Source organism: Gracilinanus agilis, chromosome 4, assembly GCF_016433145.1.
Source record: "Gracilinanus agilis isolate LMUSP501 chromosome 4, AgileGrace, whole genome shotgun sequence".
In the NCBI taxonomy this organism is placed as follows: Eukaryota; Metazoa; Chordata; class Mammalia; order Didelphimorphia; family Didelphidae; genus Gracilinanus; species Gracilinanus agilis.
In genome coordinates this window covers 53,717,532-53,724,096 of record NC_058133.1, presented here as the reverse complement: position 1 = coordinate 53,724,096, position 6,565 = coordinate 53,717,532, and positions in this window count along the sequence as shown.

The window sequence follows — 6,565 nt, the reverse complement described above, 5'->3', positions numbered from 1 at the left end:
CTGCTCCTTGACAACCTCTCTTTTAAAACTTCACAAAACTGGTTATCTTCAAAATCCTCTCTCTGCCCTTTTAGTATAAATAGACTGCATTTTCTTTAGCTTTCAATCCTTCAAAGTTGCCCATTTCTTTCAGATTCCAACACTTCTCTTTCTTTCTTCAACTTGCTTAAAATGTCATCTGAAATGAAACTACCTAATACCAAGTGTCCCTTTTGTATAGTGGAAGAGCCACCAGACAGCTGCCAAGTACTAGCTGGCTAGTGGGGTTCCAAAGCACAATAAAAAGCAAAAGGTACTAACCCTCAAAAGCCCACAGAGCTGAATAAAATTGCAGTGAAGTTTTAAAGTGAAAGGGATTTCCTCTTTTAGCACAATCTTAGGCAAAGTATCCAACCTGGGATAGTTCAAAGCATTTATAAAGAAACATTTAAATTGCAACTTGATTCATACCTAGCCTCAGGCACTTTTTAGCTGTATGACCCAGAGTAAGTCACCTAACCCCAACTGCTTATCCATTATGGCTCTTCTGCTTGCAGACAAATATTTAGTATTGATCCTTAGATAAAAGATAAGGGTTTTATTTAAATTGCCATTTGAAATGGCTGAACAAATTGTGGTGTCTGCTGGTAATGGAATACTATTGTGCTCAAAGGAATAACGAACTGGAGGAATTCCATGTGAACTGGAAAGACCTCCAGGAACTGATGCAGAGTGAAAGGAGCAGAGCCAGAAGAACTCTATACACAGAGACTGACATACTGTGGTAAAATCAAATGTAATGGACCTCTGTACTAGCAGCAATGCAATGACCCAGGAGAATTCTGAGGGACTTATGAAAAAGAACGCTACCCACATTCAGAGGAAGAACTGCAGGAGTGGAAACACAGAAGAAAAACACCTGCTTGAACACATGGGTTGATGGGGATGTTATTGGGGATGTAGACCCTAAACGATAACTCTAGTCCAACTATCAATAATATGGAATCAGGTCTCAATCAATGATACATGTAAAACCCAGTGGAATTGTGCATCCGATAAGGGGGGTTAGGGTCGAGGGAAAGAACATGAAATATGTAACTATGGGGAAATATTCAAAATAAAATAAATAATAAAATAAATTTCCATTTGAAAATATTAAATTGATAAGCTACAAGATGATTCAACAAAACAATTATCTTAAGTTGTGAAAAGTTCACAGCTATATGCCAGGATTTCTCCTTAAACTGGCAAGAAAGGAGGAATTTTCTTAGTGAGCAAGGAGGGAGAATATTGAAATATTCTAAATAAGTAAAAAGAAAAAGAAAAAGAAAGGAAGGAAGGAAGGAAGGAAGGAAGGGAGAGAGAACGAAAGGAAGGGAGAGGGAGAGAGAAAGAAAAAGGGAAAGGAAGGAAGGAAAGAAGGAAGGAAGGAAGGAAAGAAGAAAGGAAAAAGAAAAAGAAAGAAAATGTTGAATACTGGTAAAGTTAGAGTCTGAAAAGAGGCTTTAGATTTAAATAATTTATCCAGTAGAGTGTAGACTGTAAACAAACATTCCCTTTCTCACCAGATTGCAGATATGTGCCTTATGCAGAGTCCAGGATCAAACACTGTTTTGCTGGGTTCCGGGATCCTCAGGGAGTGACACCCCGCTAGATGACTCCAAGGAACAAAGGAAATGGGGGAACTTATATACCATTTGGGAAGATCTAGGGGCTGGGGAAGAAGATTGACATTATACTGGTAGGGAAGGGATTTACAATCAAGCTTGGGAAAGGAATCCTAGCCAGAGGGCTAGGGTGTAAGGGAAGGGGCTGCTCACAATGAATACTCAAGGATGGTCCCTGCCCTGGAGTGTCTCCCTGGGACAGGGTCTTTGATTCCACTGGGTAGACTACCTAAGACAAAAGGGTATTTAGCATTTACCCTGGGGTCCATTATTCAGTCTGCAACTGCTAGCCTGAGATTCCCTTCAGGGTGGATTCTCACAGGAACTGGGAACAAGCACAAGCTTTGGGGGTCTCCAACCTACAAGCTATTTCTAAAACCTGGGGGTTCATCAGATCTCACTAAGCCACAAGTTTGGGGTCTCTAGATTCCACGTCAACAACACTATGGGAAAGGCTATCTGGAGATTCTAAGCAAAAAAATGTCACAGAGTTAAACTCAGGAGTAAAGTCTTTTCTTTGGGTTAGTTTAAAGTTACAAATTAACTTATCTCTGAAAAGTCTGTCGACATGGAATCTAGAGTTCCCAAACTTGTAGCTTAGTGAGATATGATGAACCCCAAGTTTAGAAATAGTTTGTAGGTTGGAGACCCCCAAAGCTTGCGCTTGTTCCCTGTTCCCGTGGGAATCCACCCTGAAGGGAATCTCTGGCTAGCAGTTGCAGACTGAATAATGGACCCCAGGGTAAATGCTAAATACCCTTTTGTCCTAGGTAGTCTTGCCCATTGTATCAGAGACCCTGTTCCAGGAAGGCACACCTGGGCAGGAACTATCCTTTGGTATCCATTGTGTAAGTAGCCCCTTCCCCTACACCCTAGCCTCTAGCTATGATCCCTTTCTCTAGCTTGATTGTATCCTGTCAGTATAATGTCAATCATCTCTCCCAGCCCCTGGATCTTCCCAAAAGGTATATAAGTTCCCCAATTTCCTTTGTCCCTAAGAGTGGTCATCTAGCGCAGTGTCACTCCCAGGGGGATCAGGGAGCAGAGCGAAGCAGTGTTCCTTTAGGCTCTGCACAAGGCGCAGCTCTGCATAAGAGGCCAAGTAGCCCTCATCCCCCTTTCCCTTGATTAAAGAGTGGTTTTATGACTATTTAATAGTCCCGTGTTTTTCTAAGTTAACAAGTCTTTACTCGAGTATTTGGTCTGCTTATACCCAATTCCCAACACCAGAAATGTCTTTTGCCAAGAATCATCCCACTGTTTCCTCTAAGAAATTGAAGGGCAGATAATGACTCTGAATTGGTCGTGCCTTAGGGAGGAAGGACAGCTTGATGAAGGGGGCAGCTTGTGCAAAGACCAAAGGAACGGAGGGAATTCCAAGCCAGAAACCTGAAGTGAAGAGGAGTCTATTCCAGGTACCGAGGAGGAGATGAGTAAATCTCTGGAGACCAGAAAGGGCAGATCCAAGACAAGAGAAGAAGAGAAGACCAGTTTGGCTAAAATGTCACCTGGAAAGGCAGCCCCAGGGGTAGCTCTGGGCTCACCCTTCCAATCTCCCCTGGACCAGGACTGGGGTACCCAGAGCTCCGCAAAGTTGTTTCCCCTCAAGGCTGAGGACATCCACATTATTCTGTATCATTTAAGGACTGATTCTATTCTATCATCAACCCGGTTCTCTATTTTGACAAGCTTCATTCCTCAATTAAGCTAACAGAATGTGGTCTCTCCTAGTCAAAATGAGTTTAACAGACTAGATTGAAAGGAAATGATAGCATCAAGCCTGCAGCTAACCCTGGAGACACCTGTTTTCAGTAAACACCAACTAGTTTAGCCCGGTCCATCCCCTCCGACAAGTTAATTTAAGGACTGTCCTAGTCCTAGTCCAATTAGGGATGGTTCGATCTTCCCGAGGTGAGGAGTTCTGATTTTCTAGAAGAGATTATGAGTGGCTGAGATGTCCCATGAAACAGCCAACATTCTTTAATCATTAGAGGGGGGTCACTATAGGTAGAGGCTGGTCCTGGACTCATTTTCCTGAGTTCACATCTGGTTTCACACACTAGTGACCCCAGGCAAATCACTTAACTCGGTTTGCCTGTGTAAATGGAATTAGCTCTAGCCCATTCATAGTCAAAACTCTACTTACCCTAGGCATAGAGATGATGTCATCCCCACCTCCCTTAGTGGGGAGGGGAGATGAGTTACCCACGCATGACAATAAGTAACAAATTAAGAACAAAGGACTGCCCTTTGGGCAGTCCAAATCAGTGTAGAGGCTGCCATTTAATATAAAAATGTCTAAAATCTCCCTCTTACATACCTCAGTCTCTTCATCTCCAAGATGAACTGGAGAAGAAAATGGTAAATTGCTCTGGTATCTTTTTGCCAAGAAAACCCAACATGGAATCACAGAACTCTGAGCCAAGGAACAACAACCATCTTCAGGGAGGGCCTCAATTGGATCAGTCACATTTGAATGCCCTCCAGCTTTTCTTAGCTGTAGCCAATCATAAAGCTCTCCAAATACATGGCTCTCTCTCCTTTCCGGGTATCAATTTTTCTAAATTTAAATTTTATTATTATTAATTAATTACTTAATTTAGACTAGGCACCCATTTTTTTAAGAGCCTTTCCCTTCTCATGGCCTTGCCAAGGAGGCCAGTCTGACTCACTTTGTTAAACAGTTATAAACAGTCCTAATAACAAATTGATCTTGCTCAGAGAAGTAACTCAAGTTTCCTTCTTTTTTTTTTTTTTTTTTTGCATTTTACTCACCACTGAGATCTAGAGTTAACACAGAGGGGTGGTGGAGTTTCTTATGCTACTACTTAGGAGTACCAGTCCGGTATGTTCCCCTCAAAATCACCTGGGGCTCAGCTAAAACATCTCTGAGTTACAGATGAACATCATTAACTTTTACAATGGGACCCTTCCTGAGCAGTTTTAGCAAGGATTGTCCCCTTTCCTACTCACACGAGGAAAGTGGACTCAATTGAAAGTGATGGCTACAAAACAATTCCTGGTACTATACTTTCTGACCTTAGCAGTTTTAGCCTCCCACTGAGGAACCACAACCAAGTTCACTTCTGGCCCATGGAGGGGTCGCTTGCTCCCTGCACCTGACTTCATGTCTGGGGATGGCTTCATTTCTGGATTGTCCAGCCAGGAGAGACTGTCTCCTCTATTTCTTTTTTTTTTTCAAGTTTCAAATGTTTTCTTTAATTAACCTTTACTTTCTTTAATTTTTTTTCCTATGAATGTATTAAGCATGAAAAAGAAAAGCATTTTAACAAACAAAAACTAAGAAAGAGATTGCATATGCAACTGTGAATTTCAGTTTTTTACAAATTTGTCAGCAGACAACCTCTACTAGTTTCCTTCCCTGAGGGGGGACCTTGGTTGATTTTTCTGATCTTTTGAAGCTCAAAAGGTTGTAACTTGAGCCTTTTTTTCCAGGTTATTTCTTCCCCTGGAATTTGGAAAGAATAAATACAGAGATAAAAGAAACCACCAAGGACCCAAGCTTTACTTTCTAAGTCCCTGGTCAGTGTCTAGGCTTTTTCCTTTTAAGACCTTCTACTTTGCTGGTCTTAAGGGGACATACCTTTACTCAAGTAAAAGTCATCATTTCAAATGAATTAAGGCTGTGTAATACAGTACAATTAAGTTGAAATTTGGAGTTCCTAGACACTGGCCTGGGTTCAAATTCCCACTCTCCTCTCAGGGTTCCAATTTCTTTTCAGTAAAATGAACTGGTTTTTACTAAACGGTCCCTAAAATCCCTTCCTTGAAATGTAGTCATCTTAAGGGGGAAAGGTGATTGTCCATTTATAAAGTAAAAGATCTATCTATCTGTCTCTCTGCCTAGATAGGCATCCCTGATGGGTCGACCATGAGAGAGAGCCAGAACTAAATTGGATAAGAAGGAAGTGGATGACTTTTTGGAAAATTTGTTCATTCTTTTAAGAACCCAAGTTTCTCCCTGAGACTAAAGGCCATCTTTTAAACTCAGAATTCTTCCACCGATGGCTTGTATCATTACAAGTCAATCTCCAAACAACGAGACATCTAGGTCATCGGAAGAGTATCATTGTGTGGTGGGTACCAGCAGTCTACGTATTATTAATGAATAATTTTGCAGGAAAAGTGATAACTGGCATCATATCAAAGAGGCAGAGGACCAGAAGGGGAAGTAGACTGGTCAGCTAGAAAGAACGTGAGATAGCCAATGAAAAAACGGCTAGCTCCCCCGAACTACCCAAGGATGCCAAGAGATGTAGAGAAAGGACCCTGCAAGGTGGAGTTACCCACCGCTGAATTTTTTTAGGAGGATATGGACGAGAGTCAAAGAAAATCAAGAAGTGATCAAATTCGATCCAGTTGGAGCCACGTAGATAAGAATCTGTGCAGGATGGGTTTCGAGGGAGAGGGAGGAAAAGAAAAGGAAGCCCATTCCTGGGGTGGGGGAGCTCCCCGGACCGCGATTATCCCAGCTGGAAAGCATCCGTCTAGCATCACAGCCTCGGGGAATAGGCGGGTTGGTGGAAGAAAGAGGAGTCGGGACTCTCCTTTTCTTTTCTCTTTTCTGCTAATTCCAGATTTCTGTGCTCCACCTTTCCCTCTCTCGCCCAGCTGTGCATCGCTGATCCTCCCTTTTCTTCAGCTGTGGATAATATCTCTTAGAAGGGAGGGAGGCGGTTGCTGGGAGAAGGCATCCTCGGGTCCATTCGGCTTCCTCCCTTCCAGGCCTCTCCAGGCACGCTCTGTTAAGATATACTCTTTATGGCTTGATTTTGACTCAGCGCTTTGGGGGATGTTAGAGATTCTCTGGAAGGAGGGAAAGGAAGCTCGGATGAGTCGTTGCAGGCCCAGGTGTGACCCTCAGATCTAGGTTTAGGTGGTGAAGTGTGGGCAGTCGG